This window comes from Palaemon carinicauda, chromosome 35, assembly GCF_036898095.1.
Source record: "Palaemon carinicauda isolate YSFRI2023 chromosome 35, ASM3689809v2, whole genome shotgun sequence".
NCBI classification, from domain to species: Eukaryota; Metazoa; Arthropoda; class Malacostraca; order Decapoda; family Palaemonidae; genus Palaemon; species Palaemon carinicauda.
In genome coordinates, this window is record NC_090759.1 from 63,290,829 (window position 1) to 63,308,342 (window position 17,514).

The 17,514-nt window shown below is 46.6% G+C and overlaps 1 long non-coding RNA gene and 1 pseudogene across 1 annotated transcript in view; both read left to right on the plus strand.

The window, feature by feature from the left end:
• The window catches only part of LOC137627798 (uncharacterized), a 173,818-nt gene that overhangs the window by 50,601 nt on the left and 105,703 nt on the right, over positions 1 to 17,514 (plus strand). The gene's annotated exons all lie outside the window — the stretch shown is intronic.
• LOC137628029 (5S ribosomal RNA) lies at positions 376 to 494 on the plus strand (annotated as a pseudogene).

Genomic DNA, 17,514 nt, shown 5'->3' on the forward strand with positions numbered 1-17,514 from the left:
GACAGGACTCCTTAAACCCTGGATCGGAAGGACGGGTACTTTCAGTTTCCATTCCATCCATCTTCCAGGGAGCTCGTCGAATTCAGCCTAGACTGCAAGTATTCCTGCTTATGATGCAGTGTGGCTATCCCGCCGTGGCATAGCAGGTTTTTTTCCCCAGAGAACTCTCCCTGCTTTCCTCATGGCCGCTCAGGTGCAGGCTTCCGCCTCCTCTGCTTTTTGGAGGGCTGGTCAACTCCGGTAGGCTCGGGTTCGACCTTCCTCAGCGCCGGGACAAGCTTCCGGATGCTTACCATGAGTGTGGGTTCATGGTATTTTGCTTTGAGCCTTGTCTTCTTCTGCCTCAACATCTGGAGTATCTGGCCATGATATTGAGTCAACGGCCTTACCACGTTGGAAACCCCGCTTCTCGTCCGTCCAGTGAGGTTAAGCAACGTCGGTTCTGGTCGGTACTTGGATGGGTGACCACCTGGGGACGCCAGATTCTGTTGCCACATCCTCCGAGCCTTCCTTTTAGTTGACTGTGGCAAGACTGAGGAGAGTCGCAGTACCTGTTCTCAGTCAAGCAGAGCTTTCAGCCCTACCTTGGAACGTTTCCTAGTTCTCCTTTCCTCATTGACCTGTCTATAGTCCGAACGGTCGCCTCAGGATAAGTTCCATGTAGGGCGGTCCAAGTTCCGGTGGCTTCAGACAACGTTTAACCGGACTTCCTGGTCCCTATGGGACCAGCGGAACTATTAGACCTGCAATGGGTGTTGACCTATGGAGTCTCTTGATGGTAGTGGATATTCTTGTCCTTTCCCCACATTCTTGATGCTGTTCTCGGACTCGTCAAAGGAAGGGGGGGGGGTGGAGGGCATGTTCCGGTCCAGGCCTTCACATCTTGCAGTAGAGATACCGGGATGATTGAGATTCTCTCAATACCACCATTGGCTCTCTCATTCCAGGCAGGGGAATGTTCTCTCCGACTATCCGAGCAGAGCCTCGTAGAGAGAGTGCACCTGGAGGTCTTTGACCTTGAGTAACCAGCAAGTCCTGGTCTGGGGGACCTGATCGCGACAGCTTGGAACCTTAAGCTTCCGCTTTTCTTCCCCCCAGTCTCAGACCCCGAGACTCTGGCAAGATGCATTCCGGTGATGGTGGGACAACTTCGACGCCTGCGTCTTCCCTCCTTTTTGTCTGTGGATAATGGGTCTCAACAAGACCAGGTTGTCTGTCAACCTTTCAATGGGAGAGCTCCACTGGGACTATGCGCAGAACGGTTTCTGGACCCTCTGCTTCCCCTGACGGAACTCCCGGGAGAGCTTCTCCCACGGCGCAGACTACTCAAACAACCACACTGCGACATCTCTCCCGAACCGGGGCGTCGCTTCAGCTTCATGCCTGGAGACACTACGCCTCCTCCTCAAGAAGAGGCAACCCGCTACAGTCGCGGTACGGAGGTCGCGTCATCTGCGATAGTCATCCGCAGGGGTCATCCAGGGAAAGTGAAGTGTCTTCGGTGGTTGGTGCCGTGGGAGATATACCTCTTCCCTTGAGGCCTCTTCTCCAGCAATAACGGTCTTATTGCCTTTCGGCGGGAGGAAACTCCTTTCCGCTCTCGGCAATGAAGCCTGTTGCTCAGCCTTTCCCTGACCTTCAGGCTTAAAGGAATAACTTTTTCCTGCCCGCTGGATCTTTCCTCGCTCATGCGAAGCTACGATCGTCCCTGCCCTAGTCGGAGGAAGACCTCCAACTTGGAGCATGGCTCGGACTTTTAGTCCTTTAAGAGATCTTCTCAAGACCCTTTACGACAGGCCTCGGATTGTATTCCGCTTTGGGTCTCCTGCTCACTCTGGCCACGGCCAGTGTGTAAACAATCTTCTTGGTCTCGTACGACTCCCCCTTTCTAAGGAAGAGGGGAAGGCAACATTCAGGTTCGCTCCGAGTTGTTGGCTAGTCTCAGAATCTGGGAGTCCCGGCCCTTCGGTCCAATTCCTTCAAGATTTCGAGTCTCCATTCTGTATCTGATGTCCCAAGACCTTCTCTTTCTTGCCAGTAAAGGAATCGAGAGGTTAGCTTTGGGAACAGCTGCAGTTTGTCCTCAGTTGCAGCCGATTTGGGAGCACAAGGAGGACACGGGGGAGAGTCACCAGTATACCTCTTCAGCCCGGACTCAAGGACATTCATCTCGACCTGTCTCCAGACCCTCCCCCGTCACGTCGCCCTACAGCACAATGTTGGATACATCGCAACGTCCCTCGCCTTCGAGTAATACTACTCTGTGACGCAGGTGCTACAAGCTGGAGTCTGGAAGCGTCTAATGACCTTCGCAGCCCGCTTCCTGCAGGGCGTGACCCACAGGAGTTTCGATACGTTTTCTATCGCTCTGTGGTGGCTACACAACAGCTGGTCTAACCTCAGGCTCCTTTTTGGACAGGTAGCAGAAGGTTGAGGGCATTGTCATCAGGTTTTAGTCTGCATGAACGAAAGAAGTATGTCTGGCCCTTATTTTTTTCTTCATCATCCCCTCTACGGGGAGGCAGCATCCTGGTCTCTGCATAGCTGACCTCGAACCTCTGCAGGTAAACCATGCTTCCTTGTGTTCCGAGTATTGAGTCAATACTGTCGCGTCCCCCATACCCTGACGAGGTGGTATTGGGAACGTCCTAACCCAGAGTTCCTTCTGGAACTCCAGGTCAACTGCCTAGGACGGGTCACACTTCTTCCTTCACACACAAGCTTATGTAGGCCACACGGTTCCTTGTGAAGCAAGGAACTTGTGAGGTGCAGGGACTCCTTTTCTCGAGTGCGACTCACTCGTATTCTGAGTCCCCGGGTAAAGCCAAAGCCAGTATGGCTGGGGACTTTCCACCCTACCTAATGGGTAAGTCACCCAATGTAAATAGCGTGGTTTGTATTTCGGTTACGGAACAAATGACAAATTCGAAGATAATTTGTATTTTTCCTAACCATACAAACCTTAGCTATTTACACATATTTGCCCGCCAGCCCTGTCCCCCAAGACAAGTCCTACCTCTAAGTGAAAGTGAGCATTCATCTATGTGTGAGGGGGGGGAGGGGTAGCTAGCTACCACTCCCCTACCCCCCCGCTAACTAGCGCGGGGGTAATACACCCTCATTAAATTCTAATGGCTCGCCATTTCAGCTGCGCTAAAAGGTAAACCCAGTGTAAATAGCTAAGGTTTGTATGGTTAGGAAAAATACAAATTATCTTCGAATTTGTCATTTTTGTACTAAAATTAATAGATAATATTTACCTGGATAATTTAGCTAGTCCCATTCAACCATCCCCACTTCTGATATTATGCAACTGACAAGAGTTGTATGAACTCCAGCCATCAGTGTTACCAATGTCAGAATAAAATAGAAGGTATCAGGGTTGTTGATGTGTTAAAAATTTGGGCCATTATTGGGATTCAGTGCTAGCTAAATTATCCAGGTAAGTATTATTGATATTCATTTTAGTATGATCTTTCTATTTTTGAGAAGTTAAAAGTACTGTACTGTATCATGTTAAGTGCTCTATATAATTGTTTCTGATTGAATAATAGCCATTGTCCTTTAATGGGAGGTGTGACTTTAGTGATAGTGAAATTGTTATTGAATATTTAATGAGGTAGTTATAACTGATGATGGATAAGCCCCACCCACCTGACTTCTAGATACCGCAAGTGGTACAGACGTTCGTACTCTTTCTGCCTTTTCAAACAAGGCTGTTTAAATCATTTCTTTTTCTTTACAGTTTAAATGGAGAGGCGTGTTGATGTGCATTTGTGGTAGCAAATAGTTAGAATTGTGGCAGGTTTGTTTAAACCTGCTGTTGATCCCCACCATCTGTTTTTTTTTTTTTTTTTTGCTGAGAGCAAGACTGTTTGCAGTTATTCCCTTGTGACAAGTACAGGCTGTGGCCTCCTCTGCAATGGCGTGAGTTTGCCAAGAAGAAGAAGGCTAAGAGGGATACTGGAAAGGCTTTGTCTCCTTTTCTTCCTGTGCTGCTATACCTATTGCATTGCCCTTGGATTCCTCTAGGGTCTTGTCTTCTTGAGTAACTCTGATGGAGAAGAAGACCTTAGCTTAATTTCTTGGCATTCATCAGGGAAAGCACAAGTATCATTTTCCTGCAATGAAGGTAATGCTCTGTTATCTTTCCTTCGAGTTTCGCTTCCAGTATTTGTGTTCCAACCGACGACGATGACAACCTGGATGTGAAGAAGTTGTTTGGGTGCTGCCAGGTTCTTTGAGGCATTCCCCTCTGTATCTTCTTCGTCTCCTGTTCCACCTTATGGAGTTGCAAGGCAATGTAGCCCTTGTTGGTGTGGTCTAGCATTTTCTTCCGAGTGATTGTTGTTGACTTCCAAGACCTCAACCCCGAAGAAGGGTGGCAAGAAGTCTGGTGCTCCACTTCATCTTCAAGTGAGTAGTGTACCAGTTCAAAGCCTTTTACTTCGAACTGTCCATCAACCCTCAAGTGCTCGCCTAAGTGTTTGACTTGGTCCCAAATTGGGTCCACATGAACTGGATACATCGTTTGAGTTATAGAGACTGTTTAATCTCTTTTGGTGCAATCACTACTCACTTAATAACCATGCATATGATCTTCATGGACGAAGGAGCCATGTGTTACATTCTAGATTGTCACTGGTGTGAAAGCGCTCTGTCACTGCTTGAGTTGTCTCGATGTGACCAGCCACTGAGCTTTTCAGACACCACACGAGTGTACACCTTGCGCCTGTTCTTTTGTGACTTTTGGATCACAAAACTTCTGTTATTTGTTCCAATTCATGATACTAGTTGTAGTAGAACCTATGATTTTTTTCATTGCTTATGTGGGCTACAAGACAGTCCCTTTACGAGTGGTGAGGTTTCCTTGTGCTCTATCCCTTTGTGTCTTGAATTATGGGAATGTTTGAATTGTGTTCTATCTTGGCAAGAAAATTCTTTTTGCACATGTTCTCCAAGCTCTCCGTTTCCCATGGAACCAGGTGAGTGTGAACCATACAGTGAAAAACCACATACTGTAATTGGGGACCACAGTGATTGGAACTTGCACGCACTCCTCAGGTGGTCGTTACTTTTTAGTTGCCAGGAATCTTGTACAGCTGTCACCTGTTCCTTCCCAGCCCTACCAGATAAAAAAATCTTCTGATGCTCCGAAACTGTTCCACGACCAAGATTTTCCCACACGGAACTGGTCCAGGTCATGGGGTATTCCCATGCCCTGAAAGTTTTCCAAACGTCTAGGTCTTCCAACTCAGTTGTGCGATACAGATTGAAATAAGTAACTTCACAGTAATCATGCAAGCACCTCATTTGCCATATCGTGCTTGTATTGTTTTTGGCAAGGATCCTCCCTAACCATGGTTTTTGGCAAGGATCCTCCCCAACCAAAGACAAGCACTTGTATCCTCTGAAGCATGAGATCCAGAAGCAGTTCTGTCACTGAAGGAGGCCGATCAACACTCATTTGCCCCTTCATCCTCTTGGGGGGATTGCCCAATTCTGTTTGCTGTTATTCCACTGAGTATCTTAAGGGGAAGGATTCCTCAAGGAAATATTGAGATTATGATCTCATCAAGGGTTTCCTATAAGACTGATCGATAGGAGTTGCGTAAGCCCTTACTCATACCGTTTCTCTCCCCATGTGAGGAAGTGCGGTACTGAGATTTTGCCACTCAGGAAAAGGGTCCTAGTATATTGTCACCTCATTCATGAAGTGATAGGATATGTAACTGGAACATACCCATCCCCGTGTAGATGTATCAGTACATGTACATGGTACAGAAGCTCAGACACCCGCTATTCGGGCTTAGTTCTTAAGACCCCCAACACATGCACTACCAGAAGAAGTAAAGGGCTTATGCCTTTCTTTCACCTTCTGAACATTCAGCTTGTCTCTCTCTTCGGGAAAGTTGAGAAGCATGTGCCGATACTTTTCCCAATAATGGAAGGATCTATCCACAAACAGAAGAAGTTTCCGAAGCACAGGATGACCGATAGGTCCAAGTCTTGCAGCAGATTGACTAATTCCTCAGCATGGTTTCGTGGAAGGAGTCCTGCTGTACTAAAATTCGATCCCTGGGAAGGTTTTTCAGTAAGAGGTACAGGTACAAGCTCCTGCTACTAGTACGGTGATATCTGAGTATATGAAAGTTTCTGCATAAAAAATCTTCACGATGCGAAACAAAATACGAGGATTTTTCTGACTCTATTGCAAAAAAAAAAATTTCATGATACGAAATGAGGTACAGTACGAGATCTGCCCAGCCACCGAGACTAATTATTTCAAAATTCACGTGCTGCCAGACTGTAAATTCGCCACTATTGGTTATCTCCCTATTCTGGTGTTAGTTACCACCATAAGATCCTGCTCTTCTATTGGTCAGCAGGTTTCCCATCATGCATCTACACATGGCTGTTCCTCGACCATTTCATTTCGGCAGCGCTATTATTCACATTGAATTCTTGTTGGTGATTTCGCTTTCGTGCTTTTAGTTACTGTACTGTATCGTGTTGCGATAGTAAATGCGTATGTTATTAGCCATGGGTCCCAAGAATGTTGCTGATGTGCGGGAAAAGAAGAATAGGATACTTTTTATGGGGATGAAGCTTGAGATAATCTATAAGTATGAGGCTGGCATGCGGTCAAGTGTGACTGGTAAGGAATATGGGCAAAATCAGTCAATGATAGGCACCATCCTTAAACAGAAGGAAGCCATAAAAGCAGCAACACCTTCTAAGGGCGTGACTGTTTTCTCCAGCAATAGGAGCCATGTCCATGATGAGATGAAGAGACTGTTTCTCCTATCGATTAATGATAATGAAAACGCTGGAGACTCGATCACTGAGACGATAATCTGAAGAAGTCCAGCACCATTTTTGGTGATCTCGTGCATGCTCAGGCCAAAGATGACGCAGGAGAATGGACATCGAAGCAGGTACCACTAGAGTTCAAGGCTTCAAAGGGGTGGTTTGAAAAATTCAGTATATAGTCTGGCATTCATTCAGTGGTGCGCTGTGGGGAGGCAGCCAGCTCGGACACGAAAGGAGCCGAAACCTTTGTTAAAATGTTTGACGAGTTAAATATCAAGGAAGGCTACAGTGTCCAGCAAGTCTTCAACTGTGATTAAACTGTGCTTTTTTTTGGGGGAAAAAAAAGCCTCATCAGATGTGCATCATGGCGGAAGAAAAAAAGCTACCCGGGCATAAGCCTATGAAGGACAGGCTTACCCTTGGATTCTGTGCAAACAACGATGGGAATTATAAGGTGAAGCCAATGCTGGTGTATCACTCGGAGACTTCTTGAGCCCTCAGGGCTTTCAAAGGGTTTAAGAAGAAGCTTCTGGGGATTTGGAAGCTAATATAAAAGCCTGGGTAACAAGACTCATTCACTGAGTGGGTAAATCTTTGTTTAGGCTTGACTGTGAAAAAATATTTGGAAGAGAAGCGTCTCCCTCTGAAATGTCTGCTGGTGTTGGACAATGTACTGACTCACCCTCCAGGCCTCGAGAAGGATATCCTAGCAGATTTTTTGTTTATCAAGATTTCCTATCTTCCGCCTAACACCACCCCTCTCTTCCAGTCCGTGAACCAGCAAGTGATCTCCAACTTCAAGAATCTTGACACCAAACATCTCTTTCAAAAAACCTCACACACACTGCGTGAATTTTAGAAGGAGCATTTCGATGTTGTGATATTCCTCAGAGTCATCGATCTAGCTTGGAGGGAGGTTTCAAAGCGCACCTTGAACTCTTCGTAGAAGAAGCTGTGGCCTGAAGCCTCTCCACACGAGACTTCAAGGGTTTCTACGTAAGGTAAGCCAAGCTGAAGTTGAAGCCGAAGCCGAAAAAGTTGATGATCCTGAACCTGTTGCTGCCACCTGAGGTTGCCAAGATTATTAGACTTGGGATGTCCATGGGTCTGGAAGTTAATGAGGACAACATTAATGAGCTATCTAAGGACCACCAAAAGCAGCTTATGATGGACGGGTTGAGGAGTTGGAGGCCATGCAAATGAATGTCATTCGGGAACAGTTCTCGAGCGGTGACGAGGAGGAGGAAGTCCCTATGACAACGGCAGAAATTAAGGAGGCTCTTGCTTGCTACCATAAAATGGTGGCTTTTGTAGTAAGAAGACACCCAGAAAAGGTTCGTATAGGTTGTGTTCTTGAGTACAGTACTGTATTTAGATGACGTTTGCCGTTTTCCAGAGTCATTTCAAGAAAGTTCCAAAAACCAGGCAGAAACAAGCTTCCTTGGATTGTTATTTATTAAAGAGGCCTTCAGTATTAGTAGGTCAAGAGAAAGCTCAAAGTGATCCATAAAAACAGAAAAGGGGAAATGATAAAGAAAATGATTAAATTTAGAAAATACAAAACTTAAAGTAAAAAATGAATGAAGGCAAAAAAGAAAAAAAAAATAATTTTGAGTTTTTCGTCAAGTTAAATGTTAATATTTTCTGCCATTTGTTAATTTGTTTTATAAAGTTAAGCGTTTATGTTTTCTGCTATTTTTTAATGTACTGTACTGTATTTTATAAAGTTAAGTGTTCATGTTTTCTGCCTCTTGTTAATGTTTTCTGCTGTTTGTCCTTTGCTGCCCTGTCACTTTTGCTTTTGGGCATTGCCTCACTCCAAACGTAAGGTTCCACATTTTTGTTACTTTATTTTCCATTTATTATTGCATTACTTTACTGTTTGTTCTAATCGTACTTTTCATTTAGAGATTATTAACGGTTAGGATATGTATTGAATGCTCGAAATAGGTTGTATTTCATTGTGTTTAGTACAGTTTAGCCTTATTATAGAATTCCATGTGGTGCTTTTGTAGGGCTTGGGACAAATTAGGCGATTTACGTGTAAAACGTGACTCGTCATACAAAAAAATCACGGTGCAAAAGCCAGTCATGAACCAATTAATTTTGTATCTTGAGGTATTACTGTACTGTACTAGGTTTTGAACTTGACCAAGCAAGAATAGTACAGGTCAGGTTGTTGGCAGTCACGATAGTTCCTCTCCTCCTGCCTCAGGATGTTTCCCAAGAAGCTTTGGTGACACCATCGCCCGTGTCCATCGCTTCAGCTATTGCAGCACTGACAACAGGAATGATCCAGTGGAAGACTCTGGCAAGGGGCACACTCTTCTTGGGGCCTGGAGTATTCTGCTAAGGAAGTTGCTTTCAGGATTAGCATAAAAAGCTTCCTGTTTGACCTCTGGTTGGGTTCAGCCTCACACTTTGCCTCAACCTGGAACTTGACATTCCCAGATTAGAAATATTCAGACTTAGTCTTCTCAGACAGAAGCAAGGACCCTTCTGATACTGCAGCCAGCTTACCAGTGGCCCATTGGATTTTGAAGGAACAAGTGGGTGAGGTAAAGTAACCAGGCCCCAGTGATTGACCTTCTTCCTATTCGAGAAGAAGACAGCAAGTACCTTATGGTGTGCTTTTAGAGAGACTTTTTGTGCTCAGTGAACTTGAAAGATATATACATGTAGATCCCCATCCTTCAGTTCAACATAATTTAAGAGCCTTCTCATCCCCCAGTCTTTAGTTTCAGTTCAAAGCCAGAGCTTTGGAATATCTATTGCCCCAAGCATTCATGCTTGCCTGCTTGATTAAGACTTGTCTCTTGGGTTTTCTCGACAATCAATTTATCGTGTCTCTCTCCAGGAGGTAATGCAACATGGCCGAGACAGTTGATGTACTGTCATTTTCTGAGAATAGCGTTCAATCGATAACCTAGCCGCATGGCCAGGCAGAAGATAGAAGACCATGTTAAGCTGATAACACATTGAACATTCGTGTTAGTAAGCATAGGGAAGTAGTGCAGTTGTTCTTGCAAGACCAATAACTTCCAGTTTGAGAATATCAACGTCTTCTGAGACTTCCCTCGTTACTGGAGGACTCTTTCTACACAGGCTCCCACAGTAGTGATTCCTCCAAGGTTGTTGAAAGTGGGTATCACCAGTAAGCTGCCAGCAATTTACATCTCTTATGGTTTTAGTGGAATAGAAATAGTTGGATGATTGGGCTTGGTGTCTGATTGACAATATCCTCTCCAGGGAAATTTTACTTTAATTTCACCTCCTTGTATTCTCCCTTTCATAGACAAATCTAAGGAATGGGGGCCACCTGAGATGTGGATCATAGCAGTAAACACATACAGTACTTTTCAATCTACTGGAAAGCCCAAACAATGCTATTGCTATCTTCCAAACAAGGTTTTATAAATTATATGGTAGCATTGAAGAAGAACTCCACATTTGAGACATATGTCTATGAGCAAATGAGTATTGTTTAGCAGACCCTTTGTACCTGGGCATCTGACAACTTAAGAGTTGTACACAAGATCCACTTGAACAAGGGGAATATTCTAGAAGATACACTCAATCACCTGGAGGCACGAAGTAGGATCAGTGATTTCTCACATTTTGTGCAAAGTGAAAAGGCTTCTTTCTTGTTGGGTATAATCATTGAAAGCCCCATTTGCCTCCCAGTTAATCCATAACTTCATTATGGATACTTCCCCAGTTAAAGCCATTCCGCTGGAATTTTAGTTCTCATCTTTCTTTGTTGAGGAAGTGTCACTCATTTTCTGCTGTAAAAGACTGCCCAGTCTTTAACTAGATCTCAGATTGAAGAGCTCGTACCCTTTCCTCTTCAGACAATCAGCCTGGGCTTAATAGTAGTTTTGAACGATCTTCCATCTTAGGTACTCAGTCCACAAAAGGATGTCACTTAGTCCTCGGGTCTTAGAAGTGGACCCTCCTGTACCATTAACTGGGCATGAGAATGGAATTTTCCCAAAGATATCTCTCGAGCCTCGACCTCAGAATTATTATGGGCATTCCATGTGACATTTTGTATGTCGTGAGTCTTTCTCAACAGAGAAAGGCCTTACTCTTCCTTAATCTGGCACAACACATATCATGTCCTTCACCATCTTATCTTTAAAAGAAGGATGCAGGATGACTCTCCTCTATCCTGAGATGACAGAATTCAGGTCCCTTTGTGGAGTATCATAGACTCATTCCCTTGCCAAAAGAATAAAGATTATGATAACCAAGAACATTGCTTATTCTGATTCGTGCACGGTCAGGTGTGCTGATCCTTTGAGAATCTGGAAGGACCATTATTTTTTTAGCGCATGAAGTCGGGGATATTGGTTCCACCTTCACATTCATGAAGAACCTGTCATTGGAGCTATTTCTAAAGGTATGAGTGTGGTATGACTGACAACCTTCTCTGCCCACTACCTGTTGGAGTTTACGTACAGGTCCTTGGATAACCTTATCCTTGGTACTGCGGTAGATACTCAAGTCATTTGTGAGTTTAGCCCCCCTCACAGGACAAAAAGTATATTGTCCAAGTTAGTGGTTGTGACAGAAGTCTAGAAGGAGAGGTAGAATGCATGCCCATTCTCTTCTTCCTTTTTCCCCTCTATTGGTGTGAAGCAGTTGTTCTGTTATATGTTGAATTGGATGCTAGATGCAGGTGAGCCTTACTATCCAAGTAACAGACAAGCTTTGCTAAAAGGGTAGTTGAAATATATGTAAAACCATTTCGCATAATGACTATACATTCCGACATCATAATACCTGTATAGGTTCTTCCAATATCCACCTACAAGTCTCAGGGTAGGGAGCTAGTCTTAGACCTGTAACATCTCCATGCTCAAGTTGTTTAGGAGGTTGATAGTAGTCCTCACTTTCATTCCTCCACAAGTCCAAAGTGCAATTTAATGACGATGGTTTGTATTTATGTAGTAACCTTTTTTTATTAGTGATTTGTATTTTTCCCAACTATACGTACCCGAGTCCTTCAAGTACACTGCCACCTCGACTATCCTGCAAACTCTAGGTTAAGGTTAAAGTGGAGGTTACTTAACTTGACAGGTGGGCACCTGACCCATCTACTACTACTGTACTACCTTGTTAAAAGTATAAACGGTCATGCCAGTTTCGTGCATGTTCCTATTAAAGAACTCGGATTTATAGGAAAAATACTAATTATTATTAGAAATTTGTAGTTTTTAGCTGACAAGGCTAATAACTATGGGTATGGAAGCAGTTCATATAAACTCCCCAATGGTAGGTTAGAAGACACTATTTTGATATAAGATTTCCATAGGAATAATAGATTAGTCTGATGACAAAATGAAACATCAAATAGACTTCCTCTGTAATAGGTTTAGTTAATGCACTGTTTACAGGCCAGTTCAAGCTATGTCCGTTCGTATCAAATGTTGAGTTAAGGTTGTGGCTTAAACTGCTAGACTCCAATAAGACAAAGAATTGCACCTCATTTTATATTGTAAGCATTCATGACTATATGTTAGGCTAGATCACTGCTAGTTAACCACAACTGCTCAGTTGGATAGCAAAAGAAAATTAGGGTAATTTATTGCTTAGGGTGTAAGGAGTTTGGTGGCTGATTAGGGTTTAGGTCCTTGCTATTATCGCACAGGCTGTAGAACCCATTCAGTACATTAGGTACGGCACCCCTTCACACTGTCTTATTATTTACACGGTGATAGGTTTGGCTGTGACTTGTGGATGGGGAAGTCTGGGATAAGGTCTACTGTGGAAGCAGATAGATCACTGTTTTTATTTGCCACATCAGAGTACAGAATATATGTGACAAACATGTTGCAATATTTATGTAACAGATTAGACCAAGGTGTTTTGTTCCACAATGGTCACTAGTTGCGAACACCCTTGACAAATTAGGTGAGTGTGCTCCCAATGTTAAACTATTATTATTATTATTATTATTATTATTATTATTATTTGTTGTTGTTGTTAATACTACTACAGTATTCAGAATATCAATTCAGTTTAAGGATATAAGCCCTCAAATTTTAGGAAGGTTAAAAAGGAGTAGGCCTACCCAGAGTGGAAAAGAGAAGTTTAGTATAAATTAGTATTTTTGCAGATAGGTGTGCATTATTGAATAGCAGCTATAAAATGGGTTAGGATAAATGAGATAGTGGTTCAGGGAAGAGTGTCATTTGTCTTTATACTGATATGAGGTATACGTACTGTAAGGACACCGATCCCTTCGTCGTCCAGAAAATCGACAAACTACTTATTTATTTGAATTCTCTTTTCGCCACACTGTGGTTTCCCATGTATATATATTCCGCTCTACCAGAGCTACATTTTGACATATGTATCATTTCATTACATGTTTCTGTTAACTCATAATTCGTATATTTGTAAGTGTAAGAAAACACATATATTTTGGCGGGTACTTCAATCTGATTTGGCGCCAGCGCCATCCTACCTTTCCGTCCGCACCTTGTAATATACTCCCGTGTACATTCGAATAAAGTATCAGTTGATCTTGGTGACGCTTGTCTCACTGTCCTTACAACTGGTGACCCCGGAGTTGAAAGTAGCATCAGCGGTTTTGGCTTTGCCATTAACGGACTTATTACGGCCGTGCTACCTTCTACATACTCCGTTACCTTAGGCACGAGCCTGCCTTTGGTTCTCCCACACTTCGGTGAACGTAAGGCAGTAGGATGAGCTTAACCGACATATCAACTTCTCACCTCTTCGCCGACTCGTCGTCTGGCCACGATGCAGGAAGCAACACGCCCATCGCACCCAACGGCCTCGCCTACACGCCTAAAGTCAAACTGCCGCCCTTTTCTCAACACAACACCGCTTCCTGGTTCCTGAGAGCGGACGTACTCTTCCGCGTCGCTAGACTCAGCGACTCCTGCGCCAAGGCTGACATCGTTCTCACCTCCATACCTGAAGAGGTATTCGACAAGATTTCCCCATGGCTCGACGCCCAGGCCGGCCAAGTTTCATACGACGACCTGAGAACGAAACTCATCGGTATCTACTCCCTCTCTGTCTCAGTAAGGGTACAGAAAGTACTGGACCTCGCCGGCAAGCCCATGAGTGACACCTCTCCTGTCGAGGCGTGGGACGAGCTAACCGGCCTGCTTATGCTCCCCGAAACAGACTGCAACGGCCGACGACGTGAGATTAGCTTATCTCGCGAAATCTTTCTTCGACGCCTACCACAGGACGTACGGGCCCAATTGACAGACGCCGACACGCTCCCGATGAACGAACGAACTGTCGAAGGCTCAGAAGCTCCACTAGGCCTCCAAAGCATCTCGCCTCAGAGCATCATCGTCAACACTGCTTCCGTTCTCCTCCTTCAGCAGCTGCTCTTCCATAGACTCCTCGGCAATGGCCCTTGAGGACGACGAGATCAACATTCTATCAAGAAAGAAACCACCGCAACTGACGCGACCGAACCCTAGGACTAACCCAGCATGGTGCTTCTACCACCAACAGTTCGGCAGTGACGCCAAGAAATGTAGAGCACCATGCAGTTTCCCTAGAAGATGACGCCAGAAGCATCCACCTGCCACCATCGCAGCCGCAGTTAACCAAAACAAGAATGGTTTCTATATCCTCGATACCATTTCCAACCGTAGACTCATGGTGGACACCGGCGCAATGCAGTCAACGTTCCCACCGTCCAAGTCCGACCTAGACCGTGGTCCCAACATAAACGCTCCCTCACGGATCTCCCATATGGTGCTATGGGATCAAGACCCTCGATATCTATCATGGGCCGTTCGTATTCTTGGCCCTTCGCTATCGCTGACGTCAATCGCCCCCTCCTCGGTGCGGATTTCCTCGCCCACCATGGACTCCTCGTCGATGTCGCTAACAGACGTCTCATCGACACGGGAACCTGCCAGTCCCGCGCCCTAGAACACGGCCCTGCAGCAATGTCCGTATCCGCCGTAACGACGCACCCCTACGCCGACCTCCTATGAGAATTTCCCGAGGTTTTCAAGCCCGAGCTCCGACACTCGCCAGGTTCCCCGTCCAAGCATGGAATCTACCACCACATCACAATGACAGGACCTCCCACTCACGCCAAATTCCGCCGCCTCCCGCCCCAGAAACTGAAGGATGCCAAACGCGCCTTCGAGGACATGGAACGCATGGGTATCCGTAAGAAAGCATCGAGCCCCTGGGCATCACCCCTGCACATGGTTAAAAAGCCGGACGGGTCCTGGAGACCTTGCGGCGACTACAGGCGCCTCAACCTCATCACAACGCCCGATCATTACCCGCTGCCCAACATGCAGGACCTAACGAACGCGTTGCACGGCGCGAAGTATTTTACCAAGATGGACCTCCTCAAGTCTTATTTCCAGGTCCCCGTATTCCCGGAAGACATCCCGAAAACTGCCATTGTAACGCCGTTCGGATCCTACACCTTCACATACTCAACCTTCGGTCTACGCAACGCCGGGGCGACCTTCAACGACTAATGGATAGCATTCTGGGTGACCTACCTTTCTGCGTCTGCTGTGTCGACGACATCCTGATATTCTCGAAAACCAAGGAGGAACACCGGGGGCACGTCCACACCGTCCTCAAACGCCTACAAGAGAACGGCCTGGTCGTACGCTTCGACAAAATGCACGTTCGGTGCGGAGGGAGTGGATTTCCTTGGTCACCGCATATCCTCGCGCGGGGTAAAACCCATGACAACCAAGGTCGACGCCATCAGGAAGTTCCCGATGCCTACGACCATCCGCCAACTTCAAGAGTTCCTGGGAATGGTCAATTACTACAGGCGCTTCATCCCCAACATCGCACAAACCCTGTCACCCCTCGACGACGTCCTGAAAGGAAAAGCAAAAAAACTCGAGTGGGGTTTGCCCCAGCAACAGGCATTCGCTCGGACGAAGGATGCCCTTGCGAATGCCACCACCCTGGCTCATTTCGACAACAACGCGCCCCTGAGACTAACGACCGACGCCAGCAACGTCGCCTGTGGGGCTGTGCTGGAGCAACTCGTCGATGGTTCTCCTCGACCGCTGGCATTCTTCAGCAAGAAATTGAAACCCCCCGAAACAAGATACAGCACCTTCGAGAGGGAACTCCTCGCCGTCTACCTCGCCGTCTGCCACTTCAGGCACATCTTGGAGGGTACCCCCTTCACAATAGCGACGGACCATCAACCCCTCGTACACGCCTTCACGAAATCGACGGACGCATGGTCCTCCCGACAACAACGTCATCTCGTATAAATCGCCAAATTCGGGTGCACCATACGTTACGTCCCAGGAAAGAAAAACCCAGTCGCGGACGCCCTTTCAAGGATTGAAATTGACGCGATCCACCTGGGAATCGACTACGCCAGTCTCGCAACCGAACAACGCACCGACCGAGAAGCACAGGATCACCTGACGGGGCCATCCGCGCTCAAGATAAGTGCGATTCCCCTCGGACCAGCAGGAGTAACTATTCTTTGCGACACCAGCACGGGCTGCCCACGTCCCTGGATACCAGCCTCCTGCAGAAGGAAAATATTCGATATCATCCATGGACTTTCACACCCCTCAGGACGCACCACCGCTCGCCTTCTGTCTGAAAAGTTTGTCTGGCCAGGGATAAAAAAGGACGCCCGGGAATGGGCGAAGTCATGCGTCAACTGCCAGTCAAGCAAGGTCAGCCGTCACACCGAATCGGGGGTAGGCGATTTTCCCCAGCCAAAAAGACGTTTCGGCCATAGACACATCGACGTCGTGGGACCATTGCCCCCTTCTGGATCTGCTCGCTACCTGCTTACGATCATCGATCGCTCCACGAGGTGGTTGGAGGCATCGCCGATGACCGAAGCTACGACTCAAGCATGCGCCGAAGCCCTCCTGTCAAGCTGGGTGAGCAGGTTTGGCGTTCCTGACGACATCACGACAGACAGACAGGCCCCGCTTTCCTCTCAGAAATATGGCTCGCTTTGGCGAACCTGATGGGGACGACGCTCCACAGCACCACGGCATACAACCCCGCGGCAAACGGCATGGTCGAAAGAACTCACCGCGCCCTCAAGGCGTCCCTGATGGCGAGCTGCACCGATGGGGACTGGAAATCACGACTTCCTTGGGTACTCCTCGGCCTTCGCACCGCCCCTCGCGCAGACGGCGAACCTTCGCCCGCCGAAAAGGTTTACGGGGAAGCGCTCGCAGTTCCTGGCGAATTCTTTCCCTCATCAACCGACGACACGCAGCTGGATAACCTAAGGGACATCGCCAGGAAGTTCAGGCCGTGTCTCAAAACTTACCAGGACAGAACCAAGCACTTCAAGCCAAAAAGCCTGGATGACTGCGGGTACGTTTTCGTCCGTGTCGACGCTCATCGACAACCACTAACTAAACCTTATCGAGGCCCCTACCGGGTAATTAAAAAGACAACGAAAGCCTTCCTTCTCGACGTCCATGGCCAAGAGGACTGGGTCTCAATAGACCGCGTGAAACCAGCGTTTCTCGAAGAAAGCGACACCGCCTCCGCCGGACCTGGCAGATCCAGAGTTCCACCTCAAAACAAGCCGCCCAACGAAAGAAAAATCATCAAACGAGGAAGAGATCCTTACACCGACCACCAGCGCGCCCCTCCGTTCGAAAACAAGAGGAACCCTCCGACGCCCGAAAAGATACGAAGATTGATCATCAGCCCTCTACGCCG